This window comes from Panulirus ornatus, chromosome 38, assembly GCF_036320965.1.
Source record: "Panulirus ornatus isolate Po-2019 chromosome 38, ASM3632096v1, whole genome shotgun sequence".
Classification (NCBI taxonomy): domain Eukaryota; kingdom Metazoa; phylum Arthropoda; class Malacostraca; order Decapoda; family Palinuridae; genus Panulirus; species Panulirus ornatus.
Window position 1 is genome coordinate 7508445 of NC_092261.1, and position 22789 is coordinate 7531233.

The following is a 22789-nucleotide window of genomic DNA, read 5'->3' on the forward strand; positions in this document are numbered from 1 at the left end:
CCCCGGGACACAGGGGAGTGTAACGGGGTATATACTAAGGTCCTCTGGTGAGGGCGGTGGAGTGGAAGGTGCTCCTCCGTACAGGCCAGGGTGGCCTCGACCGTCTCCTGATAATGGGGGGGTCATGAGTTCTCTCATGGGGAACCTCGCACCACACCAAGACTCGAGGCGAAGTGGAATCAGCCCGAGCTGAGGCATCTACCATCACGATACCATGAATTTAAGAAGCGTATATGTGAAGTGGCTCCACCAGCAGGATCGGCAGACACGTTGATGTCGCCGAGATTCGAGCTTGGGCTATATAGATCGTCATGGGAGTTTTTCATTTTTTCTCCCTCCTCCTCCTCCTCCTCTTTTCATAGCGTACCGACCAATTGCAAACTCTGCCAAGAGAGGGGTACTTCCCCGCCCTGCAACGCTGTGGACTTGACTGTTGTGAAATCAGTGAGTTCGGAGAGGATTCCTAGTGATCGCTGCCAGATTCTAACTTGGCGTATTGTAAATAATTCACTCGTTATTTGTTTTGATGCGTCATCCAATCATTGTTGTTCACCGTTTCTAAAAGAAAAAAAAAAAAAGGTTCACTTATCGTATAAATTCCTGGATCGTACTTGTATTGCCACCCAATCCTTCTCAACATTTTTTTTTTCAACGTCGTAACTTTACAATGTACTTCAGTCATTGAGTTCCCAGTCCTTGGACCTTTTGTGCACTCTGTCTCGTCTTTGGCGCCGCCGACCCCATGATGGGCCGGAGTGCACAATGAACCCTCCGCTCTCGAGGGAAGAAATCAATCAAGTCAAACTACCACACATCAGCCTCCTCCTGTCACGGCAGACGGTGTGGCTACTGTCCACGTCACCACTGTCCTAAGACGGGCGACAGTGATCGCTGTGAGTACTGTCCACGTCACAAGGGCACTTTATACGTTACCGGGTCATGTGTAACCACAAGGAGTGGGAATTATCGGTGCGTAAACCTCCCGTCACGTTGGGTGTAGCTGTGTGGCAACAGCCCTCAGCCCTCCTCCTCCTCCTCACTCCCAACCTCTTCTCTTCCTGCCTCGTGACCACAGTGAGGTGTGGTCGTGAGTCGCCTCGGTAGAGAGCTCAGCTGGTACGTTCGCGTCTCTGTCGTGCCTCGAAGTCTGAGGATGGAGGTCCGAACTTCTCGTGGGACACCTCGAACCTTGCCATAATATGCCCCACCCTCCCCTCCTTCGCCTCCCATCCGCAATCACAGATAAGGAAAAAGTTAGAATATTGATTAGGTAAAAAAGGTGATAGGAAGAGGGTAAGATGAATGTAGGAATACAGCCCCACATCTTCGCTGCTCGAGGTAAGGAGGTTATCATCATAACGGCCAATCCTCGTGTGGTTAGTCTGTACACATAACAGGATCAGTTGTGACCTGGCTCATGCTGTGCTATATATATACTGTGGGAGGTTTCCCCCCCTTCCCGCTGGTACTAAACAGACCAAATATAATCTTGGCCAGTAGATCGACTCCCACGCTTTGCAACATCATATACTTGACTGTTGCCAAATGAGTTAATTCATAGACCATTCTTGGCGAGCGTTGCAAGATGCTTGTCAAACTTGCTATGCCATATTGTACCTCAGAGGATTGGAAACTGTATCAAGTCTGCGTGACTGTGAATAGCTCTGTTCTTTTATATACCTTGTTATGCAATCCAGTCACTGTTGCTCGGCACTTTGTAAACGGTTCAAATACCATCTCGACTGTTGTATAATCAAATCTTTGTTGCCCAGACCTTGAAAACTGTTCGCTTTTTTACGTACATTATAATGTCTCTGAATCATGTAGGCCCTGGAGTATTATGTGCACCTAGTGTCATCCTTTGCGCCACCGCCTTCGAGGATGGGTAGGAGGGCAAGGTGAAGTGTCCACTGTGGCGGCAATAAGTGTGAAATCAGTCCTTTTTCTCGCGCTCATATTCACAATGTGATATTCAGTTGGGAAGAATTCTCGAGATGTAAACAGGTGGCTGCAGTTATGAAAGGGAGACAGATGACATTCACTCTCCTTCCCTGATGCCGACGTACACCAGGGTCGTCCCGCTGTGCCTGATAGTCGTACCTGCGTGCTTAAGGGTCGTACCGTCGTATCTGAGGGTCGTATCGTTGTTCTCAAGGGTCGTACTTGCGACAGCGGGTCCTTGACTTAAGTCAGGTTTCCCAGACGACCGTTCGTCTTGTCCCAGGGTGGATAACGATCGTTGCCGACCGCCGACGCCAACAGTTGCATGACGAGGGACCGACCTCCGCGTCCTTGGCATCGTATTATAGTGCATAGAAGAAAATAACTTCCCCCCTTGACAAACTAGACCTCGCCTCCCTCCCACACTGCTGCCTTCCGTGCCTCTCTCTCTCTCTCCCCTCCTCCGTCATCCTCTCAAACACCTCCCCTGATCTACTTCACCTCCCCTCCCTAAACCCCATCCCTCCCCCTCGCTTCTCCCAATTCCATCTCTCCCCCTTACCACCACAACATTCCTGACATCCCCCCCCCCCCCTGCCCCCCTACCCACAGTCGTCCTCCAGCTATCAGTTGTTGACACATGTGAATAAGTCTTCCGGCTGGAGGGGGGACCACGTGGAGCGGTTTGCGTCTCCAGGTGCCCGGGTTCGACAGCGTTCCACCGCTAAAAAAAATGCATGTGTCATGATGTCGAGGGGAATGATTGTGCTCCGCGTAAATGATAGATAGATAGATAGATAGATAGATAGATAGATAGATAGATAGATAGATAGATAGATAGATAAAGTACTAACCGGAGGTTTGATCAAAGACAGTACGGTGTGGCGTGATCTGGCACACACATGTACACACATACTCTAACCAGGATGGAGCCTTGCCCTTTACAGTGACAATAGATCTTGGAGGTCATTCTACGCGAACCCCCTTTTCAGCCTCAGGTTCCTCCTCCTCCTCCTCCTCCTCCCCCGACCCCACCCCCACCCACACCCCTTCCTACTGGCCGGCGGGTCCTCGCCATAGGCAGGCACCTGCGTTCGAGACGTGAGATGAACAAATGAGTTTGGGCTGGAGACACAGGTGAGGGATTGACCTATACAGATCGTGAGGGATAGGAAAAGAGTGGAGTTGAGATTAATGAGTTTGATTGTGTGGCAGGTGTGTGGAAGTGACTCTGTGTGTGTGTGTGTGTGTGTGTGTGTGTGTGTGTGTGTGTGTGTGTGTTTCCCCCAGGAAGTCCAACCATGGTATTGGGCACCATTGTCTGTCATTCTTGTCCTTTTAATAACAGGAAAAAATCATTAACCCTGTATCCGTTGAGAGGAGGATGTGTTGGGGTCTCTACTGCCTTATTGGACGCTACAGGACACATTGCCCAAAGATGACGTGCAGTGTCAATGTTTTAAACATGGACATGTAGATGTAAACTGAGCTTCGAACAGCAGGTTGTAATGATTATGGACATTCATCGGATGATATGTACTTTGGCGACCTTAGAGACACGTATTAAAAAAGATGTCTTTAAGGTTCTCTTACTTGCATTTATTTGCGACAGGTTAAGAGGCGACAGAATTGAGAGTTACGTCGATTTCTTATCAACGAAATGGTCGTTCTCGTCTCGAGCGTCGGTAGAGACGTGTGATAGTGAGGCAGATCTTCCGTGAAATAGGGAGTTAAAAAGTCACTGTAGCTTGGGCGGTAGACGGTTTTTTTTTGGGGGGGGGAAGGATTTCTCTGGGCTGAAGGTGGGAACCCAGTCAAGCCCCGCGTTACATGACTGCCTCCTCACCCATTGAGATGAATTGGTAAGAGTGGAGTAAAGTGAAGGTTTAGGATAAGGCCTGGTGAGGCCTAGCACACCGCTGCTGCTGCTGCCGCCGCCACCAACCACCACCACCAGCAGTAGCGGCGGCGGCGGGCGGCGGAAGGGCGTCCAGGTTCCCGGTCGCCATTCTCGTGAGGGCTGTTCTGGTCGGACGGGAAACAATGGCGTTGTGTATGTGAGGGAATTTCTTATGGTTTTTATCGAGTGATCAAGGGCGTCGTGCGTGTGTGTGTGTGTGTGTGTGTGTGTGTGTGTGTGTGTGTGTGTGCGTGTGTGTGTGTTTGTTTGATGGGGTCCGGGGTGAGGTTGGGGTCAGGGTGACGCAGGACACGCTCATGGTGGTCTAGTCTCTCCCCGGAATCATGGAATCATTTTACAGAAGCGAGTCAGACACTGGCCGCAGTTGGTGGTGGTGGGTTGCCTATAACCTCACCTCAGAGAGAATAATATCTGTTTAATAGATTTTCCTTCTTTCTTTTCCAGGTAAGACGGAGTTTCCTGTCGTGACGTGAGGTGATGGAGGGTCGGCCAGTGGCTGCCCTTCCCCGTCATTCGTAGGGGAGCCAAGACCTTCCAGCCCTCATAGGCTCCACCAGGTCTGTACCCAGTGTGTCCTCCTTATGTCCTCCTCACACCGCTGGGTTGTGGGAAGTAACATTCACTTCACAACATACTTGCAGCTTTTTAGGTTATTGAAGAGGAAGGAGTGTTGCTTTCCATCAGTGACGCCTCGTCTCTTTGTTCTCAAGTACCTCAACCTTTTGAGCACAACGGTACGATTTTTAGCTGCACAACGGTACGATTTTTAGCTACACAACGGTTCGATCTTTAGCCGTATTGGCTCACTGTCAGTTTCGAGACCAGGCCAGTCATCCTCATGGATCGTTCGTACCGTTGGGCTCTCCGGGATCGTATCCCCATTTGCTCAGAGGGTCGCACCGTTTATGCTCAAGGGTCGCATCGTCATAAATGGAGAGGTTAGTAAATATTCCCCTGGGTTGCACTCGTAGGGGTGGCCGGTAGAGAGAGAGAGAGAGAGAGAGAGAGAGAGAGAGAGAGAGAGAGAGAGAGAGAGAGAGAGAGAGAGAGAGCGTGTGTCTGGGTGATGACTGGTGTGGTCATTGTGTACAATGCAGTTCATCAGCCCGGGACCAGAGACGCTGATCAGAACATCAGCTGTGGCCGCCAAGGGTCACGTTGTTCTCCCAGCTTGATTGTGTGACTCTCATCTTGTTCTTTTTGTCCTATTATCATGGTGTTCATCGTGTTACTGCTCTCTTAAGTGTTTATGGTTTTGACTGTTTTTTTTACTGTTCTGTCTGTCTTCGTGTATCTGTTTCCCTCTGTTGCTCTCTGTTTGCCTCCGCCGCTCCCTCTCTGATCTGCTTCTCTCGTCTCTTCTTCCGTCTTATTCCTGTTTTCCTTTTCTATTCTCCCTCTACTTGTCTGCACTTCCACCTCTTCGCTTGTCTTCTTCCCCACACCGACGACTTTTCTTCCTTCTTCTTCTTCTTATGCCTCGTCTCATCTCCTCTTCCTTCCTCCTTCTTCCATCTCGTTTTTCATTCTGCTTCATCTCCTTGCCCCTGCCCTCTCCTCCTCCTCCTCCTCTCTATCTTTTCTTGTCCCTTTTTCTCATCTGTTCCTCTTGTTTCGGGCCTCTCCTTTGCTTCGGGCCTCTCCTTTGCTTCGGGCCTCCTCCCTCCCTCCTTCTCCTCCCCCACGTCAGCCTCTCCAGTTCCTCTTTGTCTCGCCTGCCTCTCTCCCCTCGCTGGTCACTCCTCAAGCGTCTCCTTTGACTGTCTTATTTACTTGAAGGATTTCTTCGGTTATTGACTCCGGGAGGCATCAGGAAGCAAACTGTGTGTGTGTGTGTGTGTGTGTGTGTGTGTGTGTGTGTGTGTGTGTGTGTGTGTGTGTGATTATCTGTTTGCACTGTAAGAGGGGAGGGAGCTCTACACTCGTGGGGCCTCATCTCCTGCACTGTGCATATCATTTTTGTCTGTTGCTTTCACAAGCCTCTTTTAATTCCTCTTTCTTCCGCGTGCTTTCACATCGCACTTGGCCTCTTGTAGGTACCTTTTACTCCTCTCATCCGTAGCTGGTGTGTGTGTGGGTGTGTTTTTTAAGCATAATGATCAACTCAAGTTCCACTTAATTACTACAGGAGTCTCCCGTGACTTGCCCTTGAGCCCCCGGGCTGGGCAGTGGCAAGGAACAACCGGTCGTAGAAGTAGGTGGGGACATGGCGAGTGGCGGGAAATGAAAGCCTCATGATAGTTTTTCCTTTGACGGACGTAACTTGCCGTTGACTGACGTAACTTGCCGTTGGCGGACTTAACTTTCCGTTGGCGGTCGTAACTTTCCGTTGAAGGGCGTAACTTTCCGTCGACGGACGTAAGTTTCCTTTCACTCGTATTATTCCGCTCCTAAGGTTGTGTATATATATATATGCAGATGAATATCTAGTTTGATTTTCATGATGATGTTAATCTGTCATATTTGTACGTGTTTACATACATTTCTGACCCCACTTCAGTCATAGATTACGGAGCTCCTAGAGACTGGAAGAAGTGTGGGTCCCAGAGACTGGAGGGAAGCGGGGGGTCCCAGCGACTGCAGGGAAGTGATGGTGGTTGTTGGGGGGGAGGTTCCCAGAGACAAGAAGGAGGTAGGAATCCCAAAGACTGGATATCTTTACTGTAAGGAGGGGGAGGCTGAACGTACCATCCTTCACACACACACACACACACACCTCCCTAGGGAGGGACCGTTCGCAGGGGAGGTTACCCAAGCAACCTGGTGCTTGGCTAGTCCTCATTGCCACCATTTTAACCCCAGAAGTGGCTCTTACTGCTGCTAAGTTTAGCTTCGTGTGTTATTCCCTCGACTGTTGGCCATGCGCTTTATCCCCGTGTCGCAGCAAGGACCGCTATACACCTGCGTTTTGCCCTACCCTCAGTGCCCTAATTACAAGGCTGTGTGTGTGTGTGTGTGTGTGTGTGTGTGTGTGTGTTCAGTGTCTCGGTCAGTTAACCTCTTCCTTGCTCCACCCTCCTGACGGCGTCTCGGGGGTGCTGTGGTCCACCTCATTGTCTCACGATTGACTCGTGTGCTCTTGTCCACCAACCTGGAGATTATATTAGAGACTTAACGCTGCCTGTGTGTGTAACGCTACCTGTGTGTTTTTACCAGCAGCTCGAGTGTCGTAGCAATAGCCGCTCGGTTCCTCCTCCCTGTGTCGTGGACGGCGAGTGGGAAAGCCCTGGTAGACTGTAGTCGTCTTTTTTGGGGGTGTGTGGAGATGTGTCCCAGAATTGCTTGTGTCCATCACCATCTTGGGCCTCAGACGGGAGTTGGTCGTGACCATGTTACGACCCACCTTTCTCCTCCTCCTCCTCCTCCTCCTCCCTCAGTCTAATCCAAGTGTTATTCGGACAGATGATATTTTCTGTTGTATTGTGAACGATGGAGATTATTATTCTCTCTCTCTCTCTCTCTCTCTCTCTCTCTCTCTCTCTCTCTCTCTCTCTCTCTCTCTCTCTCTCTCTCTCTCTCTCTCTCTCTCTCGCTTGCTGGCGATCGCGGTTGATGTAGAACGACCCCGTGTGACTCACCTCGACGACATTGTTCGTACCGGTGATCCGTCCAATCATCGTGATCCGCACTCAGGGAATGGACGAAATTCGAGACGACAGCCCGACACACACACACACACACACACACACACACACACACACACACACACACACACACACACACACACACACACATCGTCGTCGGTCGCCGATGGATAAAGATGAGACCTCAAGGTCCCGACGACTTGAAGACAGCGGTCACGTGCACACCAAGACGACGACGAAGACGACGACGACGAATCCCACCCTCCACTTGGATGACGACGACACATATGCCATCATCTCCTCCTCCTCCTCCCTACCGTGACCACGACGACACATCCCCCTCGCCTCCTTCGCCCCTTCCAACCTAGGATCGGACGGGACGGACCTGACCTCCGTGCACCTGTCACGTGACACTTTGTTTACGATTAACCGCGGCGACTTCCGGCGTCACATCACGAGACATTAGCAACTTAAAAAGGAATTAGGGAGAGCGACCTCCATTACCATGTTACGGCGGCGGGGCACGGCGAGATTTTTTGGCGGCAATTTTCCTCTTTTGTCGCCGCTATCATCTCCCCCCACCGCCGCTCCTCCTCCTCCTGCCGGACCTCACTCTCGACCTTCTCTACGATAGGAGTAAGACTCGTATTCCCCTACAGGCACCGCGCCAGAAGTGTGCACATGCCTGACCGTAGTTATGGCCTGTATGCCGGGGCGGGAGAAGGAGGGCGTTCGCCATCCCGGCTCGAGGGGAGTCAAATTAGTGTTATTAAGTCAACTGTATCTCAGGCTTAGAGCGGCGGAGGCGCGACTCTTGCCCCGGCCCACGCACCTTACTCACTCCTCTGACTTGTCGGAATAAATTGTCGTATCTTTAGTGAGCTACGGGAGTCACATGGACGAGTCTTGCGTGTCCAGGGGGGGTGTCGTCCACACACACCCCGCTCCTCCTCGGCCTGCGCTCCGCCCCTCACCGGATGGCTCGCTTGCGCAACCCTTTTGTCGTTCTCTGGTTGGCGATAGATCATGTGAAACGTTTGAATCGGCGTTTAAAATCTCGAGAGTCCCCAGATAACGGTGGGCGTCAGTTGTACATTTGATGTGTTCCGTCGTTTGTGGAATATCCTGCAGTAGGAGAGTGTGCGCAGTTGATCGCAGCGGTAGCGCCATCTCTTGCGGAAGTTGTTGAACAATTAATGAATGTAATTGCGACATTCGACAGACCACAGTATGAGGAATGATAGAAATAGGAAAGATGGCTTTAAATGATCTCTTGTTTCATTTCATTCTTTTCGTAGTAAATAAGGTAGACGTTATTTGACTCTGGTGGGTATAACCAAGTCTGGCGAGAGTGTGAGTGTGGACTCTCCGACACTCCCTTACTAAAGTGCTCTTAAGGAACCATTTATCTTGTGTGTGTGTATGCGTGTCTGTCTCTCTGTCTGTCTGTCTGTCTGTCTGTGTGACTTCTGTGGCACTGACGGCTGTGTTAGGTGTAGCAACACCCCCCTACACATCACTTATCACCAGCAGCCGCTTGCATCCACACCTGTGGAGGGAAGGAATACCCGCCCGCCTATTATCAACAGTTGTTTGCCACCCTGAAGTGCAGGTTCTGTTTGTGGAGATCGTGTGACGTTTGGGTAGCATTTTTGCAAGTGGTTGAGGCTGACTCTGTGGAATACTGAGGTTCATTCGTTTGCCGCCAGGGGCACCACCCTGGCCCGTCTCTTGTTACTAAGCAAGTGGAGGACGCATGAGCTCTTGTCATAAATGATCGTACCACATCCCTGCTTCTACGTCTATTTCGAGTCTGCTCCTGACGGTAGAGGACATCTGGAACTTATAGGAGAAATACATGCAAACTTTACAATCGACTGAGGCCCAAATTAAAGTCAGCCATGGACTAGAGGCTAAATACTTGTCATGTTTCTTTTTTTCTGACGTCTGTGTGTGTTGCTTTGAGCAACGTTCTCCGTGTGTTAACATTATTCCTAAAGGAGAAGCGCTCTACTTCATTGTAAGTCAGACGTTTGCCCATGAATTTGTATCCATTACAACCAGTGACATCAGATTGACTTTAACCTGTAACAGCTGTTTAGATCGTCAATCTAATTGGGCTGTAATTTCCGGGAAGAGACTAACTGCCTTTATTGACTCCTGGTTTTACATTGGCAAACTTCCAGTTGTGTGGACTTTGCCTCGTGGGAAGTGACTTCCAGAGAAGACAAGTCAAAGGCTTCTACTATTCTTCATAGACGAAACTTATTTGAACATACCGTTTTATTTACTTTCATAACGTTTAAAGATTGGCGCTATGTTTCTCGTCTTTTATACGTCTGTACGTTGCAAAAATGTTCCCTCTCCCGTCATCATCTGAAGAGCGATCTTCATACTTTCGTGGACCAGTTCGATGGCATCTGGAGCAAAATTCCAGTAGGGTTCCCTAGATGTATTCTGGAACCTGAGGAAGAATAGTCGAGAAGCAGCAGGCGATGACCACCCCCCACCATGGTGGGTCAGGCCTGTGTCGGGGAAGGAGCGTGGAAGGACCCGCGTGATGGGTTCCTCCTCCTAGGAAGAGAGAGAGAGAGAGAGAGAGAGAGAGAGAGAGAGAGAGAGAGAGAGAGAGAGAGAGAGAGAGAGAGGGGGTGGTGGGAGGGTGTGATGGGAGGAGACCTACGGGTGAAGATGACCCTCTTGGCAAGGAAGGAGAGATCCAGAGCCGGCCTGATCATCAACGCAGACGTCCCGGCCCTCCTCCCTGTGGAAGGGGCAGCGTGTGTATGGATGAGGAAATATGAGGAATCTATTGTTGTAACGTATCACTGGTGAAGCGGAGACTCTGAGGGGACAAGAGATGACTTTTATTGATCCTTCGCTCTGGGACAGACAGACTCGGGGTAATGGGTCGCCACGTGAAACGATATTATGCTGATAATGGATGACAGTGAATGACGAAAGGGAGGCATACAGGAATTGTAGTGTATGACACAAGGATCCTTGAAGTCAAGTGACTAGACCTGGGTTGGGCGGTAGACAGAGACAATGCAGCGAAGTGAATGATGGCTAATGTGTAACGTTCAGTGGCTCCTGCTCCAAGTGGTGGTGGTGGGTGGTGGAGGAGGATAGCTCAAGTGTTTCATGGTGTGAGGGCGAACGTAACTATCTCTATCCCCCCCCCCCCCCGCCACCCTTGTTAACTTTAGCTTTTATGCTTTAGCTGTTATCTCTCTTGGTGGGGGGGGCGCTGGGGCTGCTGTGGGTGGGTGGAAGTAATGGTCATGAGAGATGTTCGTGTGTGTGTGTGTGTGTGTGTGTGTGTGTGAGAGCCACTGTGCGAGGAGTTTAAGAAACACGACAGAGCCACCATTGTGCCACAGTTCCACACACCCTCCCTCCCTCCCTCTCCCTCTCCCTCTCCCTCCCCAGTAGATCACTCTGACCACCACAGAAGTGGCTAATTGATGACCGTGTGCTCCTTAACGCCTGTGTTTGTGATCCCATTGGCCTGAGGAAGGAAAGGGGGAGCGAGTAATCAAGCTGAATCTCTCTCTCTCTCTCTCTCTCTCTCTCTCTCTCTCTCTCTCTCTCTCTCTCTCTCTCTCTCTCTCTCTCTGCGCGTACCTTTTCCCCGTTCCATGGACGACAGCACCACATGGCATGGGATCGATGTGAAACTTTCCCTATCAAAACGAACAAAAAAAAGAAAAATCGTCCATGATGGGTGTATGTCGCTGCCCGCCGTTCCCTCCTCCCCTCCTTCACTCCCTCCTCCCCTGGCTGTTCGCTCGCTTGCTTGCTTGCTCGCTCGCGGGTCGTCACCGCGGAAGCTCAGGCCTTTTTAAACTTTTATTTCTTTTTACACCCTGACTCCGAGACCGTAAAGATTTCTATATGAAATATGCACAGGGGTGTCCACTGTGAACTGTTGTGGATGCCTGTGTATTATTCACAGTGTTTAAGCTATTCTCATGGTTCACCAGTGGTCGAGCTGAGGTGTAGTAAGCTGACACCACTGGGAAGAGCTGGGGTGTGGTAAGCGTGGTAAGCTGATGCCAGTGGAAGAGCTGGTGGGTGGTAAGCTGACACCACTGGAAGAAGAGTTAGCGTGTCGTAAGCTGACACCACTGGAAGAGTTAGTGTTTTGTAGTAAGCTGACACCGCTAGGAAGAAGAGTTAGCGTGTCGTAAGCTAACACCACTGGAAGAGTTAGTGTATTGTAGTAAGCTGACGCCACTAGGAAGAAGAGTTAGCGTGTCGTAAGCTGACACCACTAGGAAGAGTTAAAGCCCATCACACACCGTCAGCGGAAGAGTTGTTGTTCGGTGAGGTGATACAGTGGGAAAGTGGTGAGGGGAAGGTAATGGCAGTGTGAGTGTCTGGGTAATAAGGTGGCGGAGGGCGTTAGTGGTGCGGGATATGACCGCTGATTAGCATATCAAGTAGGTGATGGGAGGGGCGGCCCCGGCAGCAGCCAGCTACCGTACCTCTCTCCTGAGGGAGGAGGAGGAGGAGGAGCCGTGGTGGCGCACTGTCTCCTTAATACTGGTCCTAGGGAGAGCCCAGGACGACTGTACGACTCGTCGGTACGACGGTGCGTCTCCTGGGGATGGTGGCCCTGCGTTTGACTCGAAGTCCCGAACGTATTCTGTCGCACCTGTTCAGTGTCTAGGATGAACGGTGTCGCTGTAGACGTGAGCAGTGTCCAGTGTATGGGAAGAACAGGCGTCATAGATCGGGGCCTCGATTTTTCCTCTCGTGTTCTCGTACGTTAACACTAGATTCGTAAGTTCCCGGATGGTGTAAAGCAAAACTGAGGGTTCATTAAGAGAGGGGGATGCATTGGGTGGAGTGGAGAGGTGGAGGTGAGCGATGGAGTCCGTAGACTGGGGTGGACGACGAGGTTAGGGAGGGGCTCGCGATGGAGACAACCTCCCCTCACAGTTGGTGATGGAGAGGTTAGGTAAGAGGAGGCAAGGGAGAGGTGATTTCTTGGGAGACGGATGGGGTGGGGAGGAGAAGGGGAGAGAAACTGATGGCGATTGTCGAGTGGAAGAACATCCAAAGAGTCACGTAGTCTTGGGTAGGGGAGGAGGGATGTTACCACACCCCTTCCTGCCCGTGGGTACTTTAGAAGTGTTGCCATACCTTCAGGGCCTGGGCACTTCAGGAGGGACAGTGTTACCACACCCCTCGGCCCGTGAAAGGCTCGACCTTGACTCCCGCTCCCATCCGTTAACCCGCGTACGATGTGGAGTCACGCGTCCTTTGACGTGTTTGCAGGATGTTCTTTTTTTTTTCTTGTAAATTGATATATTTTTTTCCTGATTCATTTATATATACATCTGGGTGACCGTCGAATGATCTCGTTTCCTTATCTTCTTCCCTCTGTTTGGCCTATGATTGACTCTCTCTCTCTCTCTCTCTCTCTCTCTCTCTCTCTCTCTCTCTCTCTCTCGCTCTCGCTCTCTGTGTGTACCAGTCATTAACAGAGCGGACACTTACTGCTTAACTCCTTTATGTCTTTTCATGGTTACTTGAGCCTCGAAGTCTTGTTTGTCCCACTTGATGCCATTACCGAGATTCTTCTCCTGCTGTCTTTATTCTCTTCGTTGTTTGTTACTGTTATACCCTATCACTTCTTTCATTCCCGCGTCTCTCGCCTCTTGATCTGGCTTGATTCTGGTACTACGCCTTCTTATTTCATCTCTGTTTATTTTCTTCTTACTCGTCTGTATCTTCTCGTCACTCCGTCCCTCATCCTCCCCCTCGTATTGAGTCGGAGTCGTCAAGCTTATTCCCAGAATTAGAATTCATCGAACCTCCTCCTCCTCCTCTGGTCACTCAGGGTCCCCCCGCCATTCCAGTGCCAAACATTTCTCCTTCCCTCTGTTACCCAGGTTGTTCCTCTGTTACCCAGACTGTTCCTTCTTTCTGTTATCCTGACTATTCTTTCCTTCTGTTACCCGGTCTCGTTTCACTCGCTACTCACCCTCTCCTCTCCTGCTCTACGTCAGCACTTTCTGTTACCCAGGTATTTCCCTCCTGTTACCCACCACTTCCCCTTCTGCCTCTTATTACCTCTTCCACTCCTTTTCCATTCCTGTCCCGCCTTCTCTCCCTGTGCTGTGCTCCTCCCTGCTTCTTGAACCTCTCTCTCTCCCCCACCTCTTCTTCCTCCTCCTCCTCCTTCCTACGTTTATAACCCTGCCAGAGCCTGGAGATGAGGGTGCGGTGTGGGAGATGGTGTCCAACTGCCCCTGTGGCACTGATGAACTAATTCCCCTTGAGGGACCCACCCCCACCCGCAGCAAGATCTCGCTGGCACTGACATTCCTGCCGCATCTCAACCTTAGCCCTACCCCTGCCTCACTCATCCCTACCCCCTCTCCGCCATCAGCCCCTCCCTCAGCCAGCCTTCTCCACATTCGGCCCACCCTCTCCTTCGTCAGCCCTTCCCCCCACCAGCCAGCCCTCTCCCACATTCATCTCACCCTCAGTCTATCCCCAGCTTCACCTTTCCCTCCCTTTCCACTCACCTTCGATCACGTGGACCCCCCCACCTTCGATGTATACATGCGGCCCACTCTCCCTCACCCCGAGCCCACTACTCTCCACCTTGACCCACCCACGGTCAGCGACACACAGCCCATTTTGACCCACATCCACAGCCTCCCCTCCAGCGTCGCCTTGAAGGCGTCCGAGACTGACTCAGGCGGACGGGAGACATGCCGGCCAGAACGTGGCTAGCGACTGTAACCCTCCGAGGTATCATCAGATGACAGGTGGGGGAAGAGGGAGAGAGAGAGACGGAGTTAGGGAGGGAAGGAAAGTGTGAGGGAGTGAGAGGGAGGGAACGCCTATCAAATAGTGTTTAGCCTTACCTCGCAGGAAAAAAGAGTTCCCCTTTATACCCGGGCTTAACAGGTGCGAGGGAGCCTAGTCATATGTGTTGAAAGATGACCATAAAAGAAAAAGACTAGCACGATGCACCACTGTCGTAAATATGAACTCCCTTACCCTCACGGCGTCCTATACCCCATCGTCGCAACCCATTCACATTCATAATGAACTCTGGCCATGATCATCCACCACGGTTCTCACAGTAACGACGAATCTTTATCATAACTATACCAACGGCAAGGTCGCGCGCGCTACCCAGGAAACAGGGTCATCTCCCAACCTTACCCAACCCTCAAAAGAAAACTGTCGAAACCCCAACACCAGATTTCGTTGTAACACGGGAGTAGTACCTGTACACAATCTGCCACACCCCACCAGGCGTGAGAGAAGCAGTTCTGTCTGGGTCTTTGTGTTGAAAAAAAAACCCTCATGCAACCGCTGGAGTCGTTGAAGCGTTCACACGATGTTTGTGGAGGGTTTTTTTTTGGCAAACCACGAGTCAAAAGAGGTCAGCACTCGAAGTATTTTTTTTCCTCGAAGCTCCTGATCGTAAAACACTCGAAGTATTACTCATTCTTGATCATTGAGAGTATCCACTTACAACGGAAGAGGACACGCACACGCCGTACACGCATGATTATATAGGTTTGAGAGAAGCACTAAAGACGATGTTTGAATCAGTGGTAGGAGTAGTACGCTAATGATCTCACGAAAGACGAACAACTCAAATGATTAAGCTAATTATCCCCCAAAATACAAACAACTCAAATGGTTTCTTAAACTTTAAGTGTAGGGGAACAGGACACATTTTGCGTGCAAAAACTGAACGTGAGGGGAAAAACACGCACACACACACACACACACAGTTTCCTTCCAGTTATGAAACACAACCTTGTGTTCACTCAGGCAACACAGTGACGTGATGCAGCCACCAGAGATGCGCACGCTTGGCCGATCTGCATTTATATACATTTTTTTTCCTCTCTCTTTTTTTTTTGTCTTCGTCCGTCTGGCATCAGTCAGGTGGCCTACTTATTGTCGTACCGCTTTGCAAACGTTGCCAACTTTCATTGTTTGCCTGGCATGATGAGCAGAGTAAACGTTAAGACTTTATAGGTCGAGATGCAGTGTTGAACTTCGGTATGACTCGCCACATTCACGATTTCGTCATTCGTTGTATGGTGTTCGTGCCGCCGTTCTGGCGCTGCTAGAAGTACTTCTTGACATCTTAGCTGGGAAATTCCTCGTTTATTTCCATGTTTTCGTCGTCCTCTGGTTGATCCCCTGCTTGCGTCTTTACAAGACCATTTCACTGTCGATGATTTCAAAGTAGATTAGAACGTAGAAATTAGGAGAAGTCACCCCCTTGCTCTTCTCTCTCTCATCGAAGACAAATTTAAGGCCTCTAACCCTTCTCTCTAACCATTTCAGTTGACCTCCGGATTTTCACTGTTAATTCTTTGTGCTTCTATAAGTGCGGTGGTCAAGCTTGAGAAATATATATTCTAGTTTTGTCCTCATTTAGGACGTGAAGTGCTACCTGAATATTACCTCAACCATGTGACTAATTTTTTTTTTTTTTTGTTCCCCAGCTGACCAATTTTTTGTTTCATTGTTCTCCCTAAGGTGGGGATCTGGTGACTGGTGAGTCCTTCTCACTCATAGGTTCCTGCTGGTTATTTCCATCTAGTTGATACCCATATTGAGACCTTCTTGCGCCATGTCTCATGTTTATTGCTTTCATTCGGGTTGGGTTTCCTCAACCATGTGTCAGGCCAAGTTTGGGGCTCGTTTAGGTTCCCTTATATATTGAAGTACAATTCTCCTCGTTTTCTGTCTCCTTTAAAACTTACGCATCATCTTAGACTCATCCAGTTAGGAGTCGAAACGTTCCGGCATGTCATTCACATGGATCGAGAAGAGCAGGGGTCCCAAAACTTTCAACACACCCACCGGTGACCTCGACCCATTTCCAGAAGACTCGCCCGACATGCGTCCCTTGTTCTCCTCCACTGAGATATTCCTCTGTCTGTCAAGAGTCGCTCCTTTATTCCTGCCTGAATTTCCACCTTTATCAACCTCCTTTTTGGTACAGGGTCAAATGCTTTCTGGCACTCCAGATACGTACAGTCCACCCTGTCTCTTTTCAAATAAGGGAACTCTCTCTCACTCAGGTATGTAAAGGGTTTTATTTACCCATGATGCTGTGTTTCTTTTGTTTATCTTCTTCCATTTCAAACTATCCCTTCATAGCACGTATGGCGCAGGAAGAGAGCTGAACTATTGGGAAAGACATATTCATTGAGTCAGTGGTCTCTGGAACACGGGTGGAAAGATAAACCCTCCTTTACACCTGGAAAATCTTAGAAGACATGATCGCAAGCATTTACCCAAAATTGATTTCCTCTTCTCACGACATATATGGAAGACTTTTAAAAAAAATCATTACCCCTAAAATCTAAAAGAAGAACAAGAGATATTACTTTAAACTATTGGTGTCTCAGACTATGCACAGTACCTGCGCCTCTCATTAACGATATGGTATGCGCGGCAGAGAGACTCGAGCATTGTCCTGGATGAGTATTTACCAGGTGCACCGGACCGGCGGGCGGTCTGTTGTGTTGGTGGCTACGTGGGCATACGGACCGCAGTGCTCAGCAGCTTGATCGACCAGAGCTCCAGCCAGCTCTTGTCGCCTGCACCCAGCCGAGTAGAGCTGTGGGGTGGCAGAGGACCTCCGGAGTCTATGCCAAGTGAACACCACACTTGGTAGCCTCTCCTGTGTGAGTGGTCAACATTATGCTTTCTGGTTATCTTCACTATTTTGCTGATCACGCTCGCCAGGGAGCCTCTGTGTGTGTGTGTGTGTGTGTGTGTGTGTGTGTGTGTGTGTGTGTGTGTGTGTTTACATAGATTAAAGCCTTTTTTTTATTGGTACGAGTAAATCATGCCTTGAAGGCCTGTCCGTGGGGAAACTGAGAAGCCACGAATATGATGGCACCAGTTTACCGCCAGTTAACAGCCACTTCGCGGCGGTGTCAAGTGACTGGACGACCCTCCTCCAACGAGGGTGACGATTGGCGGTTACCTCAAGGCTCATGCCCTGCGTCAGCCCATGGTCGCGAGGGGGTCGCAGGTACACACACACACACACACACACACACACACACACACACAAGTGCCCTTCTGTATTTCCTCATACCCGAAGACCACCGCCCAGAGTTCAGATGGTATTTCAGACCTCTCTCTCTCTCTCTCTCTCTCTCTCTCTCTCTCTCTCTCTCTCTCTCTCTCTCTCTCTCTCTCTCTCTCTCTCTCTGACTTTTTTTTATTGTATACACGTTTTTTTGGGGGGAGTCAAGTAATGCTATGTTACATTATCTTTTGCTGAATGAATCATTAGAAATAAGCATCCACTGTGATAACGTAATTCTGTCGAGGCACAGAGTAGACTTTGGCTCACGTTTTCGACTATTGAACGTTGCGATAGTCTCGGAGGCGTACGTCCCCCAGGCTAACAAAACTCGTACCTCTTCCTGACGTAGATTAAAGACCCCCCCCCCCCCCCCCACCCTCACCTTGGAAGGCAGGCAGGCCGGCAGCCGAGACCTGGATGTCTTGTGTGGGGGGCTGAGCTGGGCGGGGCGCGGGGGAGGCGTCCCAGGCGTCGAATGGTTCCCCGGGGACACCTTCGTCAGGAGGTATTATTGCCAGCCTTATATTTCTTCTCTGAAGGGGACCGAATCGCAACCGAGCCGAGTCTCACGGCCAGTGTCTGATTTACTACAGCTCGCCGGCCCAGATATATATGGCGAAGAAGTGTTCGGTTACTGCAGCAGAGTGGGAGAGGGTTGCGCGTACGATATGACTAATTGTGCGTCTTATCTGGATGACAACGTATCCCTCCTGCGTCTAGATCTGCCCCAGAGGGAAGGAGGATGTGCACCCAGAAGTTATACACGGTGTTTTCGTTCATTTGGGCAGAGCTGTGCCAAGGGTGATATTCGGATATGCCTGACATAGAACGGGTGTACTGCACTGGTGGAATCCCGTGAGTTTTTTTATTCCGTGTGGGTTACGTATACTGTTGTGGTGCACTGAGGATATGCTCTGTTCTGGTGGTCAGGCGTAGGAGGTGTGGACAATACCATACCCCCAGGGTCGGTAGTCCTGCACAAGATAAACCCCCGGTCATGCGCTTTCTTTGGAGTTCTCTTGTTGCCTTACTTGCATCAAGTTTCCGATATCTCTCACGTATGTGACTGAATGACTTTTTATCGTTATTTGAGGCGAGGTAGAGATAGATAGATAGATAGATAGATAGATAGATAGGTAGAGAGAGAGAGAGAGAGAGAGAGAGAGAGAGAGAGAGAGAGAGAGAGAGAGGTGCGGGGGAGGGGGGGGCGAGCTCAGACAGGAGATGCATATCATCGTCTATTTCTGGAAAATCGAGAGAGAGAGAGAGAGAGAGAGAGAGAGAGAGAGAGAGAGAGAGAGAGAGAGAGAGAGAGAGGAGCGCCGACGAGAGATGCGTATCATCATCTATACCTGGAAAGTCCTGGAAAGCCACAAGTCTCCCACTCGCGGTCGGAAATTACCTCCCTCCTGGCGCGGCAAGCACTGGACCCTCCGTCAGCGTGTGCTACTCCTGGAATCCAGAGATGCCTATAGGCACAGTGAGAGAGATCACCACAGACAGTAGGTGGTTCAACGAGTTGGAATCGAACCAAGGGTTGTGGTGGAGGTAGTGATTCAAAAGGCTGTGTCCTGATACCATCCTCTTTCACAACAAAAAGGTTTTTATCATGCGACTTCCTTTTTTTCCCGCAATGTAATTTATTGGACCGTAAGGTTCAGAAAAACGACTCTAGCATGTCATATAAAGACAAACTAAAGGGAGGATTTAGCGAACTGAGCGCACACCCATCATCCGCTCACAACAGCGGTGGCAGCTTCCACTCATTAACTCACTGGTTAGCTATTTACACGGGTATCACCCCTACTGCTATGCCCTCATCTCGTGCAAATCTCCATCTATAATATATTGATTAAATGGTGGCCCACGGTGACATCAGTTTTGATTCAGACTACACTCTCTCACCACCTCTTTCCCTCACACATACATTCCTCCCTTCCTTCCAGAGAGAGAGAGAGAGAGAGAGAGAGAGAGAGAGAGAGAGAGAGAGAGAGAGAGAGAGAGAGAGAGATTTATGGGCTTTAAGAAGTCATCCATGTTCACTTTATGGATTCAAGACTTCCCAGATCATTTTACAGTTTTACCTTCATCACAACGCTGTGCTGTTGAGGATGACTCGGCACTCCACCGTGGGTGTAAGGCTGGAGGAGCAGTTTCGAGTATGAATGAAGATAATCAAGGCCGACCTGTCCTCCAGTCTCTCCGCGCACTGACAGACAGACGGGGGAGTAAAAGAGCGTCTGCATGAGGGTTAAGGAAACACTGACCTAAAGCAGGGATAATGGAGTCTTGTTAAGTAACAAGAGCTATGAATGGCGATCCTTACGTTTTCTTTCCTTTTTTTTTAAGGAGTGTCTTCAGCCAGATGCTTTTTGCTTTCTTCGTGCATCACGAAAGTTTCACCAGAATTTGTGTATTTTCGAGCGAGTCTTTGAGGGGATCTTCTGCTTCAGGTCGATAACTGGGATAACTCAGTTACGATTGCATTACTGAGACCATGAATCGTGGGAATGATTCGTCCTGAATATTCTCAGTGTTTTATAATCGTGTACAGATGACGTACACACGCAGCGGGCACCTCTTCAGAGGAGTGTTTTTGCTACATGTTGCCCCTGGTGTTGAGCGTCCTGCATCATGGTCATGACTTGCGAGAAGCTCTTTCACACACACACACACACACACACACACACACACACACACACACACACGGCGAGAGCCGGCCGGCCAGGCCAGGCCAGGGCAGGACAGACTTGCTTGGCAACCCTGGCCGGCCGGCAGCCGGCGAGGGTTGCTCGAGTTACCCGGCCATGTTCAGGGGCGCCGCTCCTGCTGCTCCTGCTGCTGCCTGCTGCTCCTTCCGTTTACCTCCTCACAGTCACCTCAAGACGTCAGTCATGGTTCCCATAACGAGATATACGGGTTTCGGCACAGGCGTCACGTCTCGCGTTATTTGTAAGTTAGGCGTCGTTGAGTTGGGCTTTACCTCGCGTTTGGCCACTTTAAATTGAATAGGCCATCGCCGAGTTACATTTGTTGTCGTTAGGGCGGCGGAAGTTTGCAGAATGTAAAGTTAGGCGAGTTTGAGTTTGCTGGGTGTGGGGAGGGGAGGGGAAGCGAGCGAGGCTGCGTGGAGGCAAACCCCCGTGTGATAGAGAGTTATGATTTAATTTGCGTGTCCGTGTGTGTGTGTGTGTGTGTGTGTGTGTGTGTGCTTGATCGTTTGATTTCATCGGACCAGCTGCATGCGAGAGAGACGTCCATTTTCGTAGCTTGGAAGAATTGCGAAGGACACCTCCCCTTCCCTTCCCCCACCCAAGCCAACCCGCTTTCAACCATAAGCGTTTTACCTCGTTGGTGCGCGCGCATCTCCGTGTCGCGCCACATGCAGGCTACCTCACCAGGAGCACAGTATAACAGAGAGGAGGAGTCTATTATCTAATTCTGACGCTACCACTCGCAGCTCCCCTTACTGGGGGGTGTCCTGTTTCTCCTCTCCTCCTCCTAAACCTCGAGTCATAACCTTGGCGTCTAAGCCGAGGAACCTTATCTAACGACATCCCGTCACAACTCCCAAGGTTGGGTCCCAGGAGCCTGACTGACCTCGATAGCAATACGGTAAGACCTTCAGCACGACGGGACGACCCACAGCGATCAGGATGGGCCTAGGCCTTTTGACCTGAAGCCTTTAAAGGGTCGGTCAGGTCAAGGGGACGTGCCGTCGTGCTCAAGGGTCATCATTGTCGTGCTCGAGGTTCGCACCGTCCCTTTCCCGGGGACACAAGGGTTATCCGTGGAGACGATGGTGGTGAGGGAGGTATTGGGTAAGGCTAATTGTTGTGGGAGCCGCCTGAATTGAAGGGTCACTTGGCATCCTTGGGTCGAGGAGGGCAAGGTCGGGATATCTGGCTGCCTCTCAGGATTTATATGGCCTGGCTTCTGGGGTCATACATTTTTTGGCATCAGTCGATTGTAAAAGACATTACGAATAAAACACTAAAAAGCTATTTAGAAAAAAAAAGAAAGATACGAGATTTTCCCCTAAACCCTCGTGATATTAAATCTGAATTTAAACCCTCGTGAAATTAGATTTGGAGACGATGTGTAAAATACCAATGGTGAGCTGAGGCGCATCGCCTGTCTGGTCGTTGGGTGGGAGTGCAGTGTGTGTGTGTGTGTGTGTGTGTGTGTGTGTTGCTGCTGCTGCTGCCCCGGTGGTGGGCTGCAGTGGGACCCATTGTGGTCGAGATCACCGCCATACGACACTGCCTGCAGCCGGGAGCTACCCCTCTACTCCCTCCCTCTCTCTCTCTCCAGGCTTGCTTGTGGACGGTAGAGCTGTAGAGCACTCTAGGTGTTTGAGCTAGTACGTACAGCCAGTAAATGGTAGGAGTGCTTGTTCCGGGGCCTCCACAGTTGTGGAAATGCTTATAACAGGGCCGCCACAGTCGTAGGAATTGCTTGTTCGGGGGCCTGGACAATCGTAGGAGTGCTGTTATGTAGCATTTTCAGTCGTGTGATCCTCGTCACGGGGTTCCTACAGTCGTACGGACGTCTGTTGAATAGGTCGGCTGTAATTACCAAAAAAAAAAAAAGATGCTTGCGACAGAATCATCCACAGTGACGCGGAAAAAAACTACTGAAGGAGTCGCACCTGTATGGACGCTTGCCAGCCTGGCTGAGAGACGACGGGTCACAGGTGATTCAACGGCTTAATCAGGCTCCCCCCACCTCCCGCCTCCCCACTTTTCACACACACGATGGAATGCTTGGCACGGGGCACCGTCTTATGAATGAATGAATGCTTGCTGCAGGGCGCCGTGTGAGCCGGCAGGAGGAAAGGCTGTGAGTCTAACGGGTTGTCTGTATTGAGGTTAAGGGTTGTGATGACTGCCTGCCCCGGCCACAACGTATTTGACCTCTTTCTTTTACCTCATTTTTCGTTGTTCTTTTTCTCCCTCCTCCTCCTCCTCCTCCTCCTCCTCCTCCTCCTCTTCCGTTTGTTCTTCCCTCATTTCCCTTCACACTCCTTTCCTCCCGCGAGATGCCCTCTGCTTCGTCATCCTATCTCGGGCCACGGGTAAGACCACGTCTGCAGACCACCTTGGTCATGGAACATGGGGTTCTCCCCATGTTGTCTGTCCTTCCCATGTACTCCCCCATAGTCCCTCCGCCCTCGCATGGGCAGTTGTGATCTCCCTTCCCTTGGTTAAACCCTCTGTCCCCATAACCCTATACTCCCTT

The 22789-nt window shown here is 50.4% G+C and overlaps 1 protein-coding gene across 3 annotated transcripts in view; it reads left to right on the forward strand.

Moving 5' to 3' along the window:
- LOC139760865 (putative carbonic anhydrase 3) overlaps positions 1–22789 on the forward strand; it is a 243630-nt gene that overhangs the window by 136911 nt on the left and 83930 nt on the right. Inside the window, exon 2 of one of the 3 annotated variants that reach the window (XM_071684584.1) lies at positions 4307–4419. The exons of the other annotated variants lie outside the window; for them this stretch is intronic. The gene's annotated coding sequence lies outside the window, so the exon portion shown is untranslated. The remainder of the gene's footprint in view (positions 1–4306; positions 4420–22789) is intronic. 3 annotated transcript variants of the gene reach the window in all.